General features: G+C 31.9%; 1 protein-coding gene across 3 annotated transcripts in view; it reads right to left on the bottom strand.

Moving 5' to 3' along the window:
• Smox (Smad on X) overlaps positions 1 to 22,989 on the bottom strand; it is a 360,356-nt gene that overhangs the window by 313,132 nt on the left and 24,235 nt on the right. Inside the window, exon 1 of one of the 3 annotated variants that reach the window (XM_089592311.1) lies at positions 5,186 to 5,214. The exons of the other annotated variants lie outside the window; for them this stretch is intronic. The gene's annotated coding sequence lies outside the window, so the exon portion shown is untranslated. Of the gene's footprint in view, positions 1 to 5,185; positions 5,215 to 22,989 lie in introns of those variants that run through there. 3 annotated transcript variants of the gene reach the window in all.

Below are 22,989 nucleotides of genomic sequence, written 5' to 3'. Positions count from 1 at the left end.
AGGTAAACGTTTTCTTCAATTGTTATGAGATTGTGCAAAAAATGATAAGAAAAATGAGCTAAAATAAGAAAAACAGTAACAGCAGCCTGAAAAGGCACATGATTTGGACATTGAGAGAGTATACAAAATAAAAAGATTATAATTTTCAACTTACAAATGAAAATATTCAACCTTTTGGAACACAAACACAAAAAATATGATTTGCTGATGTTATCATTTTATCATTATTGTATATAGTTTCCAAAATAACGTGTTTGTTTATTACAACTTAAGCCAGTTGTATGTGTAATTACGATAAGACACTTATGGCTAAGCTATCATAATTAAAAACTTAATAAGTTTCAGAACTAACAACGATAGACTACTGGTAAGGTAAAGGGCCCATCTATGAGACGATGTCCCATCATATGAAACAGTAATGAAAATATATATTTTTAGAATAAATAACGTTATGTGAAGGTGTAAAAAAACTATTTTTCTTCTTTTTGTTAACAATACGTAACTAAAAAATTAATGTTCAACGTATCTAAAGAGTAGTTCATAAGTATATATGATAATTAGTACTTCGAGTCTGAGGATCGATCAATATTTCTCTACTATCAGCGTTTAAGCAGTACATGTACGAGTTTAACTTTTTGGATAGAATATTAAAATTAACTTAAATTAAAACAAAAAAAATAGTCAAGTCACCTTCCAAAAGATGTTAAATAATGTCTAATAATTTTTCATTGAATTATATACTAGCTCTTTTTTTAAATATTGCTGTCTCATCGTACGTACATTTCAGCGAGTCATGTCCCTACCTATGGTACAGTAAGTAGTCTGTCCCATGAGTGGGGTACATGTTGTACGTTGTTATGAGACACACGCGTGGGTGTAATAAATATTATCGTTTTAACGTTTAAATAAACAAAATCAGTTGGTCACAATCGTCTTGAACGCAGCTCTGAAGCGCGTTGAATAAAGTTTATTTATTGTATCTCAAAAACAATAAGGTAATTAAATGTTATTTATTGTAACGTATAATATAACCTAAAAAGTTCAGTGTTTTTTGTTTAGTATAGCATATTTATTAAGTTTTATTGAAATATTTAATTATTTTAGGTGATTTTCGAAATAAAAATGAAAACTAAGCGTAGTAACAAGTCAAAAGGTACAGATAATAAATTTAAAAAAAAGAATACTGCTAAAAAAACCAGTAAATCAAAATGTTAAAATTAAATCAAAAGTTATTCGTAGTAACACAGCTAAAACAAAGTTAAAAAGAAAACAGTATACTGAATTAAATTTAAAAAATGCTTTATCAGCTGTAAAATCAGGTGTATCACTTAGAAAAGCTTCTCATGCTTTTGGTGTCCCATCATCAACACTTTCCAGAAAAAACAATTCAAAAATACAACAGTCAACTAAACCATATGCTGGACCAGGTACTGTTTTATCAGAAGCAGAAGAATTGAAAATTTTTAACTGTATTATAACCAAAGCAAGGCTAGGACACCCTGTAAGCAAAACCGAACTTCTAGACTGTGTGCAAAATTATGTGGTAAAAGAAAAAAAGGAGAACCCCTTTACTGATAACAGACCGGGAAGACATTGGTATGAGTCTTTTAGAAAAAGACATTCAGCACTTACAATAAGAACTGCTCAGCAGTTAAGTCATACCAGAGCTGCGGTGACTCAAGAAGTGTTACAGGAGTGGTTTAGTGAACAACAAGTTATTTGGAGTCAAAAGCTTTGCTTCACATTTCTCCAACCAGAATTTTCAACTGTGATGAATCAAGTCTTTTGTTGTCTCCTGATGGAGAAAAAGTACTGACAGAGAAAGGGAGTAAATCAGTTTATCAGATTAGCGATGCTGGTAAAGAGTGTCAGACAGTGTTGTTTATGTACAGTGCTGCTGGTGCTCGAGCCCCACCCCTGTTGATGTATGCTTACAAAAGTAGTCTCCCAAAAGATATCATTCACAATGTGCCTCAGGGCTGGGGTATTGGCATCTCGGACAATGGCTGGATGACAGCTGAAAGTTTCTATGAATATCTAACAAATTTTTTTTACCCCTGGTTGCTAGAAAGTAAAATTAAATTTCCTATTATCATTTATATGGATAATCATTCCTCGCACTTTACTATTCCAGTTGTGCAGTTTTGTAGAGATAGACAAATAGAAGTAATAGGACTTCCACCAAATTCTAGCCACATAACCCAGCCCTTGGACGTTTCTTTCTTCCACCCATTTAAAGAAAACTGGAAAAAAGTTGTGCCTCAATTTAAAAACGAAAATCAAGTTCAAAAAATTAAAAAAGACACTTTTCCCCTAGTTTTGAAAAAAACCTTGGATTCAATGAAGAATGAAAAGGAAATAGTTCAAAGTGGGTTTAAAAAATGTGGATTAGTTCCTTGGAATCCCCAAGAAGTCGATTATAATGTTCTGCAGAAAACGAAGAAAGATGATAAAACTTCAGATGATATAAGAATGCAGGCAGAATCAAAGGATAATTGTTTTTTAAACGACAAAGATAGTACTCATTTGCAAAATTTTGAAAAAAATTTGGATTCTAAAATTCTACAAAAATTTCAGGATTCTCTTTTTGACAAGTCAACAATAATAAACCAAGAAGATTTGTCATTATACAAGTATTGGCTTAAAATCAAGGGATATCCCATTGGTAACTTTTAATATAAATGTAAAAAACACATATTTTAAAGACTAACTTTTTATTGACTAGATTTTTAAATGACTAAACTTAAATAATGACTAGATTTTTCTTTTAGATATTTTTAATAATAACTGATTTACTTATGTAAAATCTGTTTTTTTTTTTTTTTACTTTTATAGATGATGCTACGCATAATGATTCTATCATTAAGATTTCTAAAAATTCATTAGATTTAAACTTAGAAGTAGTTAATCCTAATAGTCAATCATCCCTTCCTCAAACAATCCCAACTTCATTAGTTGAAGAAGTGGGCCAACCTGAAACTCAAGAAAATGTACTACTTGAACTTGTATCAGATGCAAGTCACAGTGATGATGGAACTAGTGTACAAAATTTTCATATCATAGCATCAAGTAATGGTAAAATTAGTATTAAAGATAATTCAGTATTTGAAATTGGTTCTTCTCAAGTTTCTCTCTCAAAAACTAGTATTGCTGACAACTTTTTAAATTCACTAGATACTAATTCGATTGATTATGGTATGTATACAATAATACAATCAATTCTTATGTAAAATTTAATAATCAATGTCAATAGTTTAATGTTAAAATATGTGATTATAATACTTTCAGCTAGTGACTCAAATAAATCAAGCACACTTGATGCTAGTGACTCGAATAAATCAAGCACACTTGATGCTAGTGACTCGAATAAATCAAGCACACTTGATGTTACTCGAAGCTCCACTCCAATTGATAATTACAAAGAAAGCTGTAATGAGAAAGAAAGTGACCAAGAAAATAAATCTACTGAAGGTATCTAGTCTTGAATAATGATAACATTTACTACTTTAAAACTGTTAACATAACATAATCAAAATATTTACTTAAATACAAATAGATTCAAGTACATTCGACCATGTGTTTACAATGCCCGTTAAGTATTTATCAAAAAAGAAAAAAGCCCAAATAGAAAAATCTGGGAAAATGAAAAAACCATCAGCAGGAACTTCGGATAAGTGGTGGGCTCAAGAGATAGCTAAGCAAAAAGAAAAGCAACAAAAGGAAGAAAAAATTGAGAAAGCTAAACCACTTAGAGAAAAGAAGAAAAAATTAGCTGAAGAGAAAAAGAAATTACAAGAGCAAATGGATGCTATACAAAAACAAATGAAACAAGAATCCATGAGTGCTGTACAAAAAAAAAATTAAACAAGAAGCTTTGTCATGATATGTCATTTCAATTGCATGATTTACTTTTCAAGATTAGCGAATTTTTTTTTTTTCACATATTTTATGTAATTTATTATAAACAATTGTTTATTTATAAAACTGTAATAAATATGATATTTTTATATTAACAGTGTTAAATAAATTTAAAAAAACCTTTTAAATTCATTGAATCTTGAGTTTCTACAGCTGTCCCATAAGGGGGGACATGAAGTATGAGACATTGGTACATGGGATAAATTCTGTGTCTCATAGTACGGACATGTAGATAACTTCAATTTTTTATCATATATTTTTTAATTTTACGCTTACAGTAATAAAAAAAAAATATTTTCAAAGTAAAAACCCTAAATTAGTGGATAATATAAAAAAATTATTTACAAACACCTTCATATATTTATAAATTAATTCAAATAATAAGGCACCACTCGTAAGCTGTCTCATAGATGGGCCCTTTACCTTACTATCTTACTAACATATTATAGCTTGTTATTTAAATTAACGTTATCATCCTCGTGGGTGTCAAGTGAGCAAATAAAGAGAAATGGCCCATATTGTAAATGTCACAGTGAGAGTAAACTTATTAGATGCCATTTGAAGATGATTTTGCACGAAAAATATCAAATGGCATGAGCTTACTGTTTCTATCATAATAGTAATATTCGACTTGAAACTATTACCATTAAAAACTTGGAAAGTTGCAAAACTGACATTGACAGATTGATTTTGCCCTGTGTATACAATAAAATTCGTTCTCTGATAATATTTCAACATCCTTATGGATGTTAAGCCACCAAGTGAAAAGAGAGAGCCTAAGCTTCAAATCTCACAGTAAATTTATTATAAGTATTTCATTATGATATATTGTTTAAAAGTTCTATTAAAGTAAAATTTATGATTTTGAAATGAAACTTTGATTTTAGAAACACACTTTAAGTACCTTGTCAATCAAGACATCATAAATGAAGTATTGCATTTTACTTTGTTCATAAAAAAAGTAAGAACCCTTTTTTAATATTCTTTAGTAATGAAGCATTGGAAATTGAGTTATCATTTTACAATCAAAAAAAAGAATTTTGAAAATTTTTATGACGATTGTTTTTGTATACACACTAAATTTTATCAATATCATCATGGATGTCAAGCTAGATAACGAAGAAGACAAGTAAAAACATGTATGATGCTGTTTAACGGTAATATATTTCATGAAAAACATAATTAAGTTCTTCCAACTAGCATGAAAGCATACCGGTACTACCACTCATACCTAGGTTATGTTTATTGAAATTATAATTATTTTTACCTTTAATTATATTGGTTTTCGACGTCAACACGAAGTACTCGTTGTTCATGTATGATTTCCAAGTTATCGGATTTTTCTCTTAAATTAAAGTCTTTCTACACAAACAATTTAAGTCATGCAGCCTTTTTATTGCTAGCTGATACCTTCGTAGGTTATATCTCTAAACCAGTCTATTTTTATCTTCTGATAGTAACGCGTATCAAATAGGACTCGTCCTGGTGAATGCAGAACAGTTGTAGGATAAGGTTGTTAGCCACCTCGTACCCCCTCTAATTCCTCTTTCCTCTGTTTCTCATAGAGTCAGGGCCAATATTTAAAAAACTATCTTTTTACATACGGTTGAATTTGGTGTCCAGTTTAAATGATGCATTAGAGCTCATCGAAAGAGAGAAAAAGTTGTGTACGCATACATCCCACTCACTTATATAGGCTGAAATCAACGTCACTGCCCTTACGGTTGTTTCTTTTTTTTGTCTCATTGACTGTACGATTAACATAAATAAAAAAATCAAATTACTTCAGATAATTCTTTTATTTAAATATAAAAGGAGCTAAACTCGGAAAATAAAAGATAACATTTTAAAGTATAATGTAATTAAATTACTTTTTTTATTTTAATCATCATTATACACATATTATTATTATGATTATCAACAAACACGCATTAAGTTTAGTCAATCTTCCTACTGTTATACGTATTAATCAAAATCAACGTGCTTCTATCTTAATATAATTTTCTTTGCACAGAAAATAAGTAAAAACCTAGAACATTCAAAGAATAAGTAGTGAAGTTATTTTAATCCGTTAAAAAACTAAATTTATCAATAAAAATCATGAGAAAAAACTTTCGATAAAAATAATGTTAAGTTTTCATGTAAAAAGAGTTAAATTATACAAAAAAATTACTTAAATTATTAGAATTCGCGAATCCTTCTTTTAGGAGTCCTTATCCCTTTAAGCACGTTCGTTTCGGAAACATCTTAAACAGAATCATCCTATACTACTCCCGAAGAATCTTTGCACATGATAGCAATTGGTGCGTCTGAAAGTATTTAAACAATGGGTTATAAAAATAGAATGTTGTCGAGTACAAATTACAGTAAATTTACCTGTATTTATAGTACCAATAACACAAATGTACTTTCCCTTTCGAAAATTAAGAGGTAAATAATTAGTTATGTTGATTGTAAGCTTGTGAACCAGATCTGTTATCGCTCCTGACCCATACGTTGAATTGCCAAAGCGACTTGGGACAGCTTCAAACGTAGTTCAAACAAAGCCTTTAATGCCTGACAACATTTACACACATACACACATACATATATATAAATTAGTTACAAATGAAAATAAAGTGAAGTATTATGCATTCTCAAAAATTGAATGTTTGTGTGACTTTGAATTAATAATTCGAATGAGACTAATTCTTGCGCAGAATATGAAGACTTAGTTTCTTTGGTGTATCCACATTTAATGTGGATTATCTGTTAATGGAAACAAAACATTGGACGATACGTATGATAATGATTATCTATCAGTAGTGCATATTGTAAGAATTAAACTTTATTTTTACCTTACAAACAGTGATCTTATCTTTCTACTTTGAAATAAGTTCGTCACCCCACATTAAACATTAAATTTTTTTGCCAGTTCCGTTACCAACAATGAATTTCATTAGTTTCCATTTTTTTATTGTACCAACTTTATATGGAGCTGTCACTTCGTCAATGTACGCGATAATCTCGCGGTAATGAAAAATAATATAAAAACCAATAAAATATCTAAATCAAAATATTATTGAAAACTTTTTTTTAAATTAACTTACGCATTTGTGTCCTTGTCAGATAACTTAGCAAAAAATTTGTTTGGAGAAAACGAGATAGCCATACCGTTTCCTTCAGAATAACCTGCGAGATAAAACAAATAAAAAAATTGTAAGAAAATGTCATGAAAAAATCGATGTTGAAGCACTTTCACCAAATAATCTCAACATTCGTGAAAAAATACATTGATACACAAACACATGATGCACACATCGACTTAATGACTGATGCTTTGGTGTACGTGGATTGACGTACGTACAATATATCGACTGAGTGATGCAAGAAACAGCTGCCATGCATGCACACTATTGGAACCACGTGCTCTCATCTTTAACATACATATACACATGCACCCACACAAACTAACGCATAATACAAACGCCTTCTCCTCGAACATACTTTTATACGCACCAGATTGCATACACGATTATTTTACCGACTTGAAAGGCATGAGCCTTTACCTCCAGTACGTTTTTTTACTTCCTAACATCAACGCACACACCGTCCGTAAACAAACTAATATTGTGGTACAAATGAAAAACTGTCAGGGTGCTTGTACATGGACACGTCTTGAATCTGCAGATTTAAGTCGGAATATTAATACGAGAAAGATAACATATACGTGCTTCTCTCTTGCACTTATATTCTGAACTGCACCTGCAAGACGCGCCCATGTACAGGCAACCTTATACGCACCAACCAACGTATGCATTTCCTTTGAACACATTTACAATTAATAACCGATTAAAACTAACACTCAAGCCTTCTTCTCAAAACTGACTAATAAACTTACGAACATTTTTCGACTTCAGGTCAAACATATCCCTTGCCCCAAACCATACAAAGATCACGTCACAGCCTTCATACGATTACAACCTACAATACCGCATCCGTTGTAGACTCATATGCTCAATCAATTCTCGCAATTTATTTAGTAAAATAATAAAAAACCTTACTTGCATTCGATTCTCCAGTTGAGATGTAGCAGTACCGCAATAACGAAGCACGTGGATGGTTGCTAGTTGCTGTAAGCTAATGAAACGACTTGACGTCAAATTAAAAAACCAAATTCAAAAATAGCGCTTTTTAAGACATGATATTGAACCAGTTTAATGTATCAAATTCAAAAACAAAGCGCTTCTGAGGCAATGGCCAAACGCTCATCGACCACGTCTTCGATTCAGCCAATGCTATTGAGGCTTCACTTTTAGGCCATCAAAATTTTAAGATAGGATTCTGATACAATAAAATAAGGTATTAATATTTACTGTAATGACCCAGAATTACTATAAATATTGTTAAAAATCATATAAGAAAGAATGAAATCATTAAAAATTGATTAAGCATGTAAAACTGATGATTTATACTTGCCAATTTAAAAAAAAATATAAACTGTTCAAAACATAATGTTATTCTCACTTTTTTCCATAATAAATACACTCAATTTTCTAACAACAAAATTCTTAATTATTTACCAAAAAAAATGAACAATAACTATAGCACAAATCATGTGATTTCCAAAGGAGTTGATAAGTCTGTCGATGATATCTTACTCGTATACAGAGCAAAGTCACAAAAAGCGTTGTTATCTCTCCACAAAAACTACTCAGCCGATTGTGGTTAAGTTTAACATACTTGTTCTTAGCACTTCCTACATACTTTTAGTAAAATTTTTATCTTAAAAAAATTAATAACAATAGCAATAAATAAGCTCATTAATTTGCAAAAATACGCTAGCATTTAAATTTACTTCCGTAGAATCCACTAGGTGGAATCAAAGTAAAATCAAAGATACTTGCAGCAGGAGTAAGTGGATCTGATTTTAATATCCCCAAGCAAATTATTAAATACCATAAACGTTTACCAGCATTGCATCATGACTAGAGTTGTGAGTCTACCAGCTGGGTATCCCCGCTACCAATGACACTTTTCTACAATAGATAAGTGCCATCCCAAATATCGAAGTTTAAGGAGGTTTGGGAGAAAAGTTCGAAATGTAGAATCGTGCCAAAAAAATGTATGCTTTATTTGAGCATATCAGAAGTGCATATAAATTTTTCAGATTTTTTACCAGAGAAATTTTCGAAAAAAAATTATGAAATACAGTCAGTTTAACGAGGTCTCTTATTCGAAAACAAGGTAAGGTAACCTTTTAAATAAAAATTACGGTACATTATAAACGTGTTAGATTTTAAAAAAAGTTTGTATAGATACCTTAGTACAAAAGGAAGATGCTCAACAAAAGAAATCACGACTCACCAGGCATTTTCCAAAATTATAACCAATTACAGCAGTACAGATTCAAGATTGTAGAGTGCAAGTGGAGGTGCACGGTAAAGGGGGTACATCTGCACGGGCCGGGGGAACTCCCCGTTCCTCGCCTCTCTGAATCTAAACCTCTTTAACAAGTGCCACGAATAAAAGACGTTCTGAACGCCACTGTTTCCGGCGTAATACCAAGAGACGTCTAGCCAAAGCACAGTCTGCTCTAATATTGTGGGGTTAAGTGGCCGTTCTTGTAACCGATCAGGTGCTACAAGAGTGATTTTTGCTACAACAGCAAGTCAGGAGAAGTAACCCTGAGGATTTTAGGCAGCCAAATCTGCTAAGAATTAATTCAGCCCCTCTTTATTGGTTTATCCGAACAGCATACTCACCGACGTATATTCTTCAGGCCCACTTTTCCATCCAACGGGGAGCTGTTAGTTATTCGGGGAGCAACCCGACGACGAGATATTCTTTGGCCATCGGTGTACCTCTCTTTAGCATGGTCTCCATACGCAGAGATCCTACGATAAGAGTCAAGCTACCCACAGCCAGCTCTTCATCATCAAGTATAATGATATGGAATGACTGGGAGTATCACAACTGGCCCTTTTTTAGGTCTATCATAAGTTTGTACATTCCCTAATTAACCATAAATCTTATCGATTCATTTTAGGGTTATCTAACGTTAAACTACCTTGCCAGCAAATACATTTCTATTACCATTTCCGGCGATGATTCAACCACTAAAATACCATACAAAGCCAACCACAATTAAACCAAGTCAGTCATTCACTGGCAGACATCACGAGCAGAGTTTCTCGTCACGAGACTAAGAACCCTGGCCACCAAAACCCTACGTTACGCTTTCGACTCTAAGCATTAAAACAAGAATCACTGATACTTTCCAAGCTCCACGCTAGGCGAACCATACAGTAAAGCTATGAAGGAAAAATAAGCTTGAGCAAGCGGGATATTCTACAACGAGCAAGCATCACGAACTGATCACTCCACCTTAGATTACCACAAGGACTGAGCTATGCCAAAAAAAGGTGCTTTAGACCCCAACGTAACACAAAGTGTACGTTGAGAAAGAGCACTACAACTAGCTTTAACGCTTTAGACATTGTAGTTTTCCTCTCGATTAGTCTGATACTACAAAAGCAAGCCAGAGAAGATCAACCTGAGGTGTCCAGGTTTGCTGAAAACTTCAGTCAAAAAAGAGTTTAGCTCACCGGCCCTTTTAAGGCTATCGGACGTCAAACTACCTTGACAGAAAATATATTACAACTCAACAAAGTTGAAAAAAAACAGCCTTTAGGACTCACAAAAGTTTTAACTATGCCTATACTCACAATAGGGCTAATTGGAAAGAAAACTTTAAATGTTTCAAATGTATACAAGTCAAGAAACTGACTTAAAATATTTATTGAGTTTGAAACATCAGCGTCTAAATTAATGAATGAAAAATCCATTACGAAAAATATCAACTTTCCATTATAACCCTGACGGTAATCACTTAAATCTTTCAGTTTTTTGAATAGGAAGACAAGTACGTATTTGTAATAACTATGGCGATAACAATTAGAGAGATCATGCTCCAGGACTTAGTCAGTCTGGTAACAAAGCTGTAAGATTGGAGAAAACAATTTTTCAACTATATTTTTTGTCAATTTCGAATCCTTACAGTTTTCACAAATATTCTATTTCATTTATTGTAACGTGAGGAAGTTCAATTCACGGCCCTTTAGGGCCAACAATTATTTAATAGTGTAAGAACTGCACGGTAATTTTCAACATCCTTTCTAACAGCTCATTATTTGACCAAATAAACTGCATAGATTCCATAAAACAATGTTTTTAATAAGAAAATTAGTTGTTCCGTGAAAAGTCAAGAATTGATGTAAGAATTCAAACTGTAAACGTTTTACATTATGTGTCAACACACTACGGTGCTCCATTCAGTGAGTCTCGGGCGAAGCCAAGATGAGGGAGCCACTAGTATTCACATAAATTTTCCAGTGATAGTTTCAAATGATATTCGTGGAGGTTTGCCACCTCATTAGATAAATTTGAGATTAAAGCAATCATAATGCTGATAACTGGTAAAAAAACTTTTAAAAAGTTTTCATTCCAAACATAACTTCAAATTCTGCAAATATATCTTCATTACCCTTCGGTCTGTAGCAAATTCGATTTTCTGTAGTAATAAAATTTTCTGAATGATAAATAAAAAATAGGAAATATTGTTTTAGAAAAACTTCTTTTTTTATAAAATTATAATTAATAAAAAAATTCTACGAAATAATTTTATCTTCAAGTTTTTCTAACAATATTTTGAAGAAGCAAACGTAAAATAAAAAACTTCCTTTTCATAGTACAAATTTTAAACTCACAATTAAGTAGTATATGACAGATTTTTTGGTCCAGTATATGAACTGCTTGGGAAAAACAAAAGAAACGAAATAATTCAGTAAACTTTACTGAATCATTTAAAAACCCATTTCATAAAAAATAGGATTAACGGCAAGAACCAGGATTTGGATATTCAAATAGTTTATTAATTGCATATGGCATTGGTATAATTTTTTTATGTAATAGAACGGTACTTTCTCAATAATAGGATTAATATAATTTTTTTTAAATCTAATAAAAAACCACTAGCACGACATTAGCATTACCACATAGGTGGTATGGAAGTTTGCTAAATATTTCGCTTATGTAAATCGTACATGATCATTTTATATAAAATAATGGAGAAACGAAACAAACTTTTTAACGAAAGTTTATACCTATTGTGTAGGCCATTAGAAGGTTTTTTAAAATTAATACCTTATTATAATAAGGTAAATTATTGTCTGATTATGTAGAGGGTCGATCGGAGCTTATGGATGCCTGTTTCTAAGAGTTCAGCAAGGCAGTGGGAAGCCTGTGGATTTTCAGAAAGTTCTGGTGCTCAGTGAGGGCCTTCGGAATTTTTTTGAGAACTATGGGGGGTCCATGGGGAATTTTTCTATTTTGTTACCAAGACGTATGACAAGTCCCATAATTTTTAGACAACCTTTAGATTAAACTAACAATCAAATAGCGTATTTGGAACATGAATACGACAAAAAAAATTAAAAGAAGTCAATATCATAATATGGAATGAAGCGTCAATGATTCCAAAGAAAGCTTTAATAATAGTAGATTAAATAGTGAAATCAACATTAAAAGATTTTTGTGATAATGATTAACATTTTTGAGAGAAAACAATAATATTAGGCGGAAAATTCAGCCAAATTTTTCCAATTTTAAAACATAACTTCAAATCAGCTTTTATAAAAGAAATAACAAGGTATTTTCACTCATGGAAACTCTGTAATATTTTTAAATAAGAAAAAATCGAATATCATGAATGAAGCGTCAAAGATTGTAAAAAAAGCTTTAGTTATAGTTGATTAAATAGTGAATTTAAAACAGTGGATTAAGCAGTGAAAGATTTTGGTGATAATGATTTACATTTTGGAGAAAAATAATAATATTAGGCGGAGATTTCAGACACATTTTGCCAGTTTTAAAAAATAACTTTAAATCAGCTTTTATAGAAAAAACAATATTATTTCTTTTATTTATGGAAGCTCTTTAATATTTCTGAACAAAAAAAAAATCAGATATCACCGAATAAAAAATTGTTTTCATTTTCATTAGATTTAGAAAAAGGTAAAATAAAATTCGTTAAGAATACCATATGAATGGAAAACGAAAGACTTTTGCAGTAAAATTTTTGATAAACAAATATTTCTTTCATACATTGAGACATTTTAACATCACGTAACGAATACACTTAATTATTTAACAATATAGTACTAAACACTATTGAAGGAACAGCTACATCCTACTATAGTACTTAGTATGCAATAGCACAAGGAACAGATAAATCTGACGAAAATAAAAAGTTAATTTTTCAAGCTTAAGTTTTAATCGCAATTTATGGAGGCTTACCACATCATAAGATAAAATTTAAAAAAAATTTAGCAGTAATGTTGATAAGAAATTGAAGTATAATGGACGAATTATGTAATGAAATTCGTTTACACATAACAAAATTATGTAAGTATAGCATTAAAACTGAAATTATTACAGGTAAAAACAAAGGGCAAACATGATTTACATCTAGAATTACTAAATACCGTGGATCATTCTTGTTTACTATTTATTTTACATAGAAAACATTTTTCATTTATTTTGGCTTTTTCTATGATGATAAATAGATCACAGGGCAAACGTTTGGATTGTATAAGATTACATTTAAAAAAACCTTTATTTTCTCATGGCAAATTATATGTAGCTTTATCCTGATGCACAAATCCATAAAAATTTTTTATTTTAAACGATTCTAAACACGAATCAAAGATAAAACTATTGTCTGGCAGAAAATTTTTCAAGTCTAACAATATTTGTAATGAATACCGATGTAGTCATCATATTATTTTATCGAACATCGATGTATTCAAAGAAGTATTATTGGCATAAAAATATCTTATATAAAAAGAATTATAGATATATATAGGTTTAAGATATTACAGCTATTTTATTTTCAGATATAAAGATTTTAAATGTAAGTATTGTATATTAAGATTTAAAGATTACTCTGTAGTAACAGAATATATGAAAATTCATACAAAAAACACATTATACATGTCACCTTTTTGAAAAAATAACGAAACGTAAAAAAAAATTTAACGGAACACTCGAAGGACCACAAATTTAAAAAAATCTATACTTGTGACACCTCCAAAAACAAAAGAGTTTATTATTAAAAAAGGCACAGCCTAACACGCGAAAAAGTCATCAACAACTATATATACTAGGGGGCTGCGCCCTCTGCGCGCTTTGCCCGCCAACCCCTGAAATTTAATCACATTTATTTTCTAAATACAAATGGCTTTTTACTGATTTTTCAAAATCTTATTTTTTAAATTTACCCACGCTTGATCAGTCTCAGCCAATCACACAACGAATAACCAGGCTTCATCACGTGACCCACCATTTTTTTAAGATAGGATTAACAACGTGGAAGAGGATTTTGTAGAAAAGTTGCTGTTAAGACATTTAAATTTACAAAAAATTAAAGAGGTAATTTTCAAACAGTATATTTTGTCAATTTATTGAATGCCTTTAAGTAAATGCATCAAAGTGTCTTGAAATATAAATATACATTAACCATTTAAAAACTCACTGGTTTATATGCTATTTTATTTCCAGACAACATTGTTTATTGGGCAAGGGGGAAATGGTGGGGCAGCGAGGGTTAGGGATGAGAAAGGAGTGGGGCAGCTTGAGGAAGGGTGGGGAAGAAAATCCGAGAGTAGAGTGAAAACAACTGTACAATATAGGAAGATGTATATATATATACACACAACAATCATTTCAAAAACATGGCTACTACGCGTGCAAATTAAATAATTTCTATAACTTCTTTAACTGTTTACAGTTTTCTGTAGAAGAAAGTGGATTTTCATTGTGTTCCAATGCGATGCATATAGTTACGTGCGTTACAAATCATTTAAATACTTTTTACTTGACGTACAACTTCTAGGCGTAATTTCTACTCCATCTCATTTTTAGGTGTTTTACTTTTGTACCTTATTGCAATGGACATATGAACAAATACCCACATATAATTATTTATTACGTTTCAGCGCTCCTTGGAGTTAAAAGAGAAATTAAAATATCTTGTCGTCAAAACTGCAATTGTTTCTGTGCAATTGCAAAATCGCTAACAAAGTATAAACAAACAGTTTTTCAGCTCACTCACTGTATATTTTAAAATCTTTTCGAATGTTTTTGTATGAAACCAATTTATGAATTATAATTATTTCAGTGAATTTTATTTATCACATAACAAATAATCAATATCCAAATATACAAGTTAATAAAAGAGTCATTGGTTAAGCAATCCTATTAAAAGTATACTAAAAATTTATGTATTCATAATATAATAAATTATATTCTTGATTATTAGAATATAATGTATCTATAACAGTGTTTATAAAATTAAAGAAAAATAGTCTGCACTTTTGGTTCTTTATAATGCAGAACTAAATATTCTTAAAGCAGTTACTTTTCCTTTAATGCAGAAAGAATGTTGCCATAAATTGGTGTCTTGTTGTACCCAAGATATCATGGAACGCTTTGAAGTGAAACATTTGATGTTTTACGAGACAACCTGACAAATGTTACTCCATAGAATTGTAAGAAAATTCATAGTTTTTGCAATCCGAAAGTATTACGGAACGTATATGCAAATACAAAAAAAAAATAATTCAGTATCAATCTATTAAATCGTGTTGTAAGATCCTCAGTTAACCTACATTAGTATTAAAATAAAATGTTTTTAATACTTCATAAATTCCAGAATGAAACGTTCACTGTCGATAGATGCGTGAAATAGTGTTAGGTTTTGATTATACTACGTACTTTACAAAAATAATCTAATATGGCAAATAATAAGAATGACATTTTATAATTTTATCATGCTTATATACAAGATATTAGTTTGAAAAAACGATGTTAAGGAGGCTCCCTTATGTAGAGTCGCCAACTTACCCCTTAGGCCATAAAGTTGCTCGTAAACTCGGGTATAACTGGCATCACTGACACAAGGGAACATAGGCTAATCTATGGATATAAAATGACTCAACCCATTTTTAAAAGAATATCTCGAAATTTTCTAGGGTAACACTTCCCTTGACAGGTGTCATTTGAAAGAAGAGGATTTTTTCTATAAGACATGTGCACTCTTACTACGGAAACCGTTGATTTATTCAAGTTATTAGTTTACTTTTATCGATTATGCGAGCTCTGCCATAAGAATACGTGTTAAAAAGCGTTTAACAAAATTAATAATATCTTGAAATTTTGCAGGGTGAGCGATATAAATAATCATACCATTGAATTCAGTAAATTTTCAACCATTAAATTAATCTAGTCTAGGTTTGGGAACCATCACGAAGAGGCTTCCTTAATAAAAAAAAATAAGCTCTCTGGGAGTGCAGGCAGTAGTGAAAACTTGAACTTATGGCGCGTTGGGCACTTTTTTGGGTGAGCATTTTTAGGTGCGCTCGCGACATCAGAAATTGTACATAAAAAATCAAGGTTATCAAAGCAATGTGGGCACTTTTTGAATGGACATGAAGTATAATAATATAGAAACTATATTCGAAGGAAGTGGTTTTATTTAAATGAGTAAATATTAGTAAATAGTAAATACAAAATTCCTGTAACTGTTGGTAAAACAGGAAGTTGTCTCCGTAGCCGAAGAAAGAGACAGCTGATATGCGTATACTAATAATATTGTACACTATTGTAAACATATATGTACCACACGTGTTTCTCATTTTTTAGATAATTTTATTTAATAACGTGTTAAATTTGTTTATGTACGTATCATGTACGTAACAAAATTTACCAAGTAAAATAATAATTTACTTACGTGATGACGAGCAGCAGTTGTAATAATGTATACAAAATATAGTAACACTATAGTATACGAAAGCACTACAACAATGTTTTTAATAATTCTATTAACACTTTAGATTTGTTTTTTTTTTTTAACACAATACCATAGTAGCAACACAAGTCAAATGAAATATTTAAATAGAAAAATTTTCCGTTTAATATTCATTTATAAAATAAATATAAAAACTCTCAATCTCGTCTGTCGCGAGGGCACGAACAAATGCCCATGCAAAGACTGCGTATCAGCGTTGGTCTGAGCATTATTCCACGCTCACAGTTCATGCTTGATCACACATGGCACCGCTTGATGGATCCCACCGAGAACTACTTCGCGCAAGAATTCGAATTCAAAATCATATGATTTTTTCAACAGACAGTAGGCGCGGAATTTCCAATTCGAAAGAATTCGTGGTATACTATTTATGTATGTAATCATACAACATTATCCAATATTTTTAGGCATTAATTAGCCAATACATACAAAGATTTCTTTCGAATTGGAATTTCTGCGCCTACTGTCTGCTGAAAAAATCATACGATTTTGAATTTGAATTCTCGCGCCAAGTAGTTCGCGGTGAGATCCAGACAGCGGCGCTATGTGCGATCAAGCCAGCGATGGCACAGAAAATTTCAACATGGCAGAAAAGTGGGCCCCCCACCACTCTTACAACAGAACAAGAGAAGTGGGGGGCCTACTTTTTCCCGAAGCTAACTTCAGAGCCTGTAGTTGATGCCAACAGTACCGTAGCGTCGTCTGCTACGACAACGGTTCTCAAATTGCGCATTGCATGAGTGTCACCGCGTCTCTCGGGTATAACTCGGCCGTCGACATACGGTGTTTGTATTTTGTCAGCTGATCGTTGTATTAGTGTCCAGTCCTGTCCTGTGCCGGTGCTGATAACGAAGAAGTCTGGACCTTTTTTCTACATCGCGATCAAGCTGACAAGTCTGGCCTTTATCACCATGTCAAACGATGAGGTGAGCAAAAATACTGCTGTGAGTGCTAGCAGTTTGAAGCAGATCTGACAAGTAAACTGCATATTTCAGTTATAAGCCCAACAGCGTTTGGTGTGTTGAAGTGCTTGTTTTTTTATTATCTTTTTGTATAGTTTTTTGTCTCTCTTAACTTTGTACATAAATCAAGCAGGACTTTAAAGTGAGATTTCTGACAAATGAGTAATTCCCACAAGTTTCCGGTCACAAAGTTGTGATTTACTTTTCCTGCAATCAAATCAACCAAAACAAAAAAAAATTCAAAAATTCACTTCCATACTCTGTTTTTCTTTTTTCTTTTTTCAAACACAAGAATTTTTGATTTTGTATCACTTAAGTTCATTTTCTTCTTTTCAATATTTGAAAAAAAATCTTTTTATCATTTCCTGTAACTCCTCTTTCCTGTCAGCTATCAGCACAACGTCTTCTGCATACGAGAAGTACCACACTTTTTTATTTACTATACTACATCCTCCTACTTGCTCATTTTTCAGCTCTTCCTCCAGATCTGCCAGGTATACGTTGAATAAGGTTAAGCTCAAGGGACATCCCTGTCTCACTCTGTTTTCAGTCCAAAGTTTCTCTAATATTCCTTTCACTGCTTTAATTATATTTCATGTTCCTTTATAAATATGCATGATTCTGTTCCTGAATTTTTCTATTAACTCCATCTTTACTAGTCTTTCTCTTATTACATCCCTATAGACCCGGTCAAAAGCTTTTTCAAGATCTATAAATCATGCAAAAATCTTTTTTTTTGGTTTGCTCAGCCTTTCTTCTACTATATGATTTAGAGTGTAAATTACTTTTATTACCCCTCTCCCTTTCCTAAACTCGAACTGACTCTCTGGTAACTTCTTTTCAATTTCTTTCTTTAACAATCCGTTAAGAATACTAGTGTATATCTTATATGCCGTACAAATTTGTGTTACTCCTTTGTAATTGTCGGGCTTATCCTTATCTCCTTTCTTATATATTGGACAAATTAATCCAGTTTTCCATTGTTCCAACATTTCCTTTCTTCCCATACTTTTTTCATCAACTCCCATACGGCTGTCTCTAACTCTTTTGGCATGTATTTCCAGATCTCATTTTCCAGTTTATATACTCCTGGTGCTTTCCTCAGTTAAATCTTGTTGATCCTTATTCTAAAATCTTCTTGATTAAATTCTTCTTGCTCTTCTGTGCTTCCATTTAAATTCCTCTCTTCTTTTCATGGTTCTTTTAGTACTAGTACTCCTTCATTCTTCCCATCCAATTTTTCTATAAAATGAGATCCCCAATCCTGCATTTTTATCTTCTTATTTATACCTTCTTACCTATTTCTGAATCTCTTTATATACTTTCATACATCTTCCGATGTTGCTTTTCTCAATCTTTCCTCTTCATTTTTTTGCAACCTTTTTGCTTCGCACCGATTTCTGTATTCTCTTTTTTTGCTTATGAAGAATGATCTTTCCACTTTCTGTTTCCTCCATAGTTTCATTGTCATCCGTAACTCTTTTTTCTTAGCTTTCCATTCTTTGTCATACTATCTTGTTTCTCCCAGTTTCCATGTTTAAATCTGTTTTTTAATTTTAGGCACTGATATTCCGTTTATCTTCCAATCCTTGCATCTTTCTTGACACTGATCAATCAGTTCTTGAGACCATTCTATCGGTGCTTCTCTTTCTTCATTTTTCTCCTCTTCTATCGTTTCTATTTCTTCCTCTAAATATACTTTCATCGGTAAGTGATCTGACTCCGTTCTTTGTCCGGTTTTCGTCAATTTAATTTGATCAAAAGCCTCTTGATATCCTATAACATAATTAATTACAGTTTTGCCTCTGCTGCCAACATATGTAAAATATCCTTCTTCCCCTTTTTGTTCATTTACTATTCCCCATCCTTCTTTTGTAATTTCTATAATCAACCTTTTTTCTTCCTCATTTATTGTTTCATCCTTGGATTTCCTTATTTCTACTTCTTTACTTTCCCAGACTGTTTCGTTAATACATCCTCCTTTTCTTCCTGTTCTCGCGTTTTAATCTCCTCTTAAAAATACATTTCCAGCTCTTCGCTCTCATATTTTTTCTTTTATGATTTTCATCGTTTCTGTTACCTTTTGACTACATACTCTAATAATTTACCACTCCTGTTCCTTATAATTAATCTCTTAAATTATTATGTTTTCATTCCATACTTCGAATTTCTTGCTTTCCATCTTTTTGTTAAGTCTTGTATTTATTCCTCCTTTTACTCACCCTTTCTTATGTTTTCTTACCGCAGATACGAAATTCCATTCAATTTTTCTTGACATCTTACTTTCTATATCTGTCCATTCATCCTTTTCCAACCACGTTTCCACCAACACTATCATATACGAAGACATTTAGATATTTCCACACCTCACGGTCTTTATTTAATACACCTGCCATATTCTAAACACAGACACTTATATTACATCTACTTCTTCCCTCCACCTGTTTTTCTTCTTGCACCCATCATTTTTGTGACTTTTTCGCTTCCTTTTCTTGAATCTTCTTCCTATCTTCCGTAAATTTACCGCTCCACTCGTTATATCTGAACCATTGCTCATTGATCATTATTTTCATGTAACCCACTTTTGTGATTTTTCCATTGCTTCTCTCCTCTTTAGATTTATCCAGTATCAATTTCTGAATTTCCCTTTCTTTTTCAGTCAGATCATTTTCAATTTATATCCCCTTCTCCAGCTTCTTCTTGTTCGCCATAACGCTATCCTTTATTTCCTTGTTTTCTAGTTCTACTATCACTCATTTCCTCTCTCCACTTCCATTATTAATAACTATTTCATTAGCCTTATCTACCTTAACCTTGACATTTATTTTCTGTGCAATATATTCTTCTACTTTCTTCTCTAAATTGACTTTTCCAATAGATGCCCCTTTAATCACAATATTCTTTTTTCTTTTCTCTCTTTCACCTTTTTCTTTTTTCCATTCTAGTCTACTGACTCCCTCTTCTAGAGACTTTCTCTGTTCCGCCAATTCCTGTTTCTCTTTATCCCATTTGGTTCTCTCTTCTTTCTATTTTTCTTCTCTTTTTTCTAATCTAAATAACACTTCGAGTATGCTTTCTAATCTTTTTTTCAATATGCTCATCCTGTCATTCTCTTTACCTTTGCCGTCTTTCTGAAAATTCAGGGTAGCCTGAGCATTACTTCTCGTGTTTACACCTATTCCCACCTTTGTTGATATATAAGTATTGTCTGTTGTGTCAGTAATGTATAAAATCTCATACATCGACACTACTGTTGATAAAGCAGCGTTATATTTACCGTTTTCTAATATTTCAGGTATCTTCCCTACCAACTGTCTACACCAACGAGATCTACTTTATATATATATATATATATATATGTGTGTGTGTGTGTGTGTGTGTGTGTATTTCTGAGGTTATCCCATTTGTTACACGTTCCTCTCCATTATCTATTTCTTTTACACTCATTTATCTTATAAATTATCCACTGTTTTTCACGTAGAGGTCTTCCTTATCCACCGCACACTTTCTTTATTTACTTATCTTGGAGACTTGACCTTTCTTCTTCTTTCTCTTTTTTTTAACCTCACTTTTTCACTTTTTCACCTGTTCACTACTTTCTCGGTTTTTTACTTTCAGTCACTTTTTCACGTTATTACTTCTTACTTATTTGCAGTTTTTTAAAGGCAAATGTTTTTTTTTTTACTGCCTCACTGCGCGCGTTTTCAAACACTTCTACTCTAACTTTCGATTACTAGTCTCACATTATCCATTTACTTTACTTCAACTTCTCTTCAATTTTCCACTTACACTACTCTCGCTTACTTTCTACAACTCTATGCACCTTAATTTTACTACTTAACACTTATTTTTTATTATTAACTTTTCTTAGCCGCTCTAGCACGGACACATCCTGTCTCCTACGCGTACGAAACGAAAGACGACTGCAAAATGTAATCATTATGTACAAAGAATGGAGAAAAAGATGAAAAATTTAACTATTGTCAAGCAGTTTATAATTTAAAATGAAAATTTTTATTATTTATTAAATCAACAAATATTTTTCAATAAAATAATGAATGGACGCACACTGCTAGTGCTAGTACAATTTTAAAAATCCCAAATATATAGTAAACAAATATCTTAATTTGCAGCTGATTGCAACAAGTCTGGGTTTAATTTATCCTTCAGAGTATAAGCTCTGCACGTCTTCTCATTGTTCCTTACTAAAATGAGCATACAATTAATTATTGATAAAAATTAATCAAAGTGAAGTAGATGGTAAGGTGAAAAATTCCAATGATATACTGAATGATCTTAAGGAGCTTCAGGCATTATTTAAAAATGCTTTTTACTCTCAGAAAAAATATATATGACTTGTTAACACATCAGAAACCTACATGAATTTTTTAAATATTTTTTACCAGGAATTTTTTTGAGAAAAAAATTATGGAAATGTGCGAATATGTCATAGCTTCTTATGGGAAAAGCCATTCTGGAAATTTTGATCACGTACGTAGGTGAAAATGCTTTTCGACGTACTAAAAAAGTTTGTACCAAACGTTCAAGTCTTAAGAAGACACTCGTATAGAAAAATATGCACCTCATCAGGCATTTGGAAGAAATATCTGTGTTAACGTAAACAAGATCACGAGCGGGTCCTCTGCTAAGTACATGGGAGATAATCGAGCATCATCTGTAGCCAGCTAGTCTTCTTATACGAAGCAAGTCGTCATTAAAAAATTGCGTCTAAAATTTGTTTAACTTGAAATTATGATCTAAAACTTGGCACAGCTCTTCTCAAGACTTCAAACTATAATTCTGTGCAAAGAAAAGTTTGTTTTTCAAAAATTTATAACACACATTTGTTGACAAAAACTGAGCCTTCTCCTACTTTTTTTAGGTTATTTTTTATGATGCAAAGATGTTTTCACGTTTTTTTACGAAAACTGTCAGAAACTATCTGCTTTCAAGTATGTACCGTAATTTTTTTATAACATTTAATGGTTTACCTTTGAGCACTGACGAGTTAAACACAAATAAATTAATCGTGATGCAGTGGATGGACGTTTTTATGAACAGTTAGTACAATTCACTTCAACACGTTGTTTGATGGTAGCCCCCACATATCTGCGCACCCCTTCCCGAACAGTGCCCGAACCTTCTTAATAGACCAGTAGAATTAGACGTTGGAATGTTCATTATGACCAAAATGTCCCAAAA

The sequence above is a fragment of the Copidosoma floridanum genome, unplaced genomic scaffold, assembly GCF_036245765.1.
Source record: "Copidosoma floridanum isolate Cflo_tuat_1 unplaced genomic scaffold, Cflo_Japanese_pri ptg000016l, whole genome shotgun sequence".
Lineage (NCBI taxonomy): Eukaryota > Metazoa > Arthropoda > Insecta > Hymenoptera > Encyrtidae > Copidosoma > Copidosoma floridanum.
This window is presented reverse-complemented; position numbering and strand designations above follow the sequence as displayed.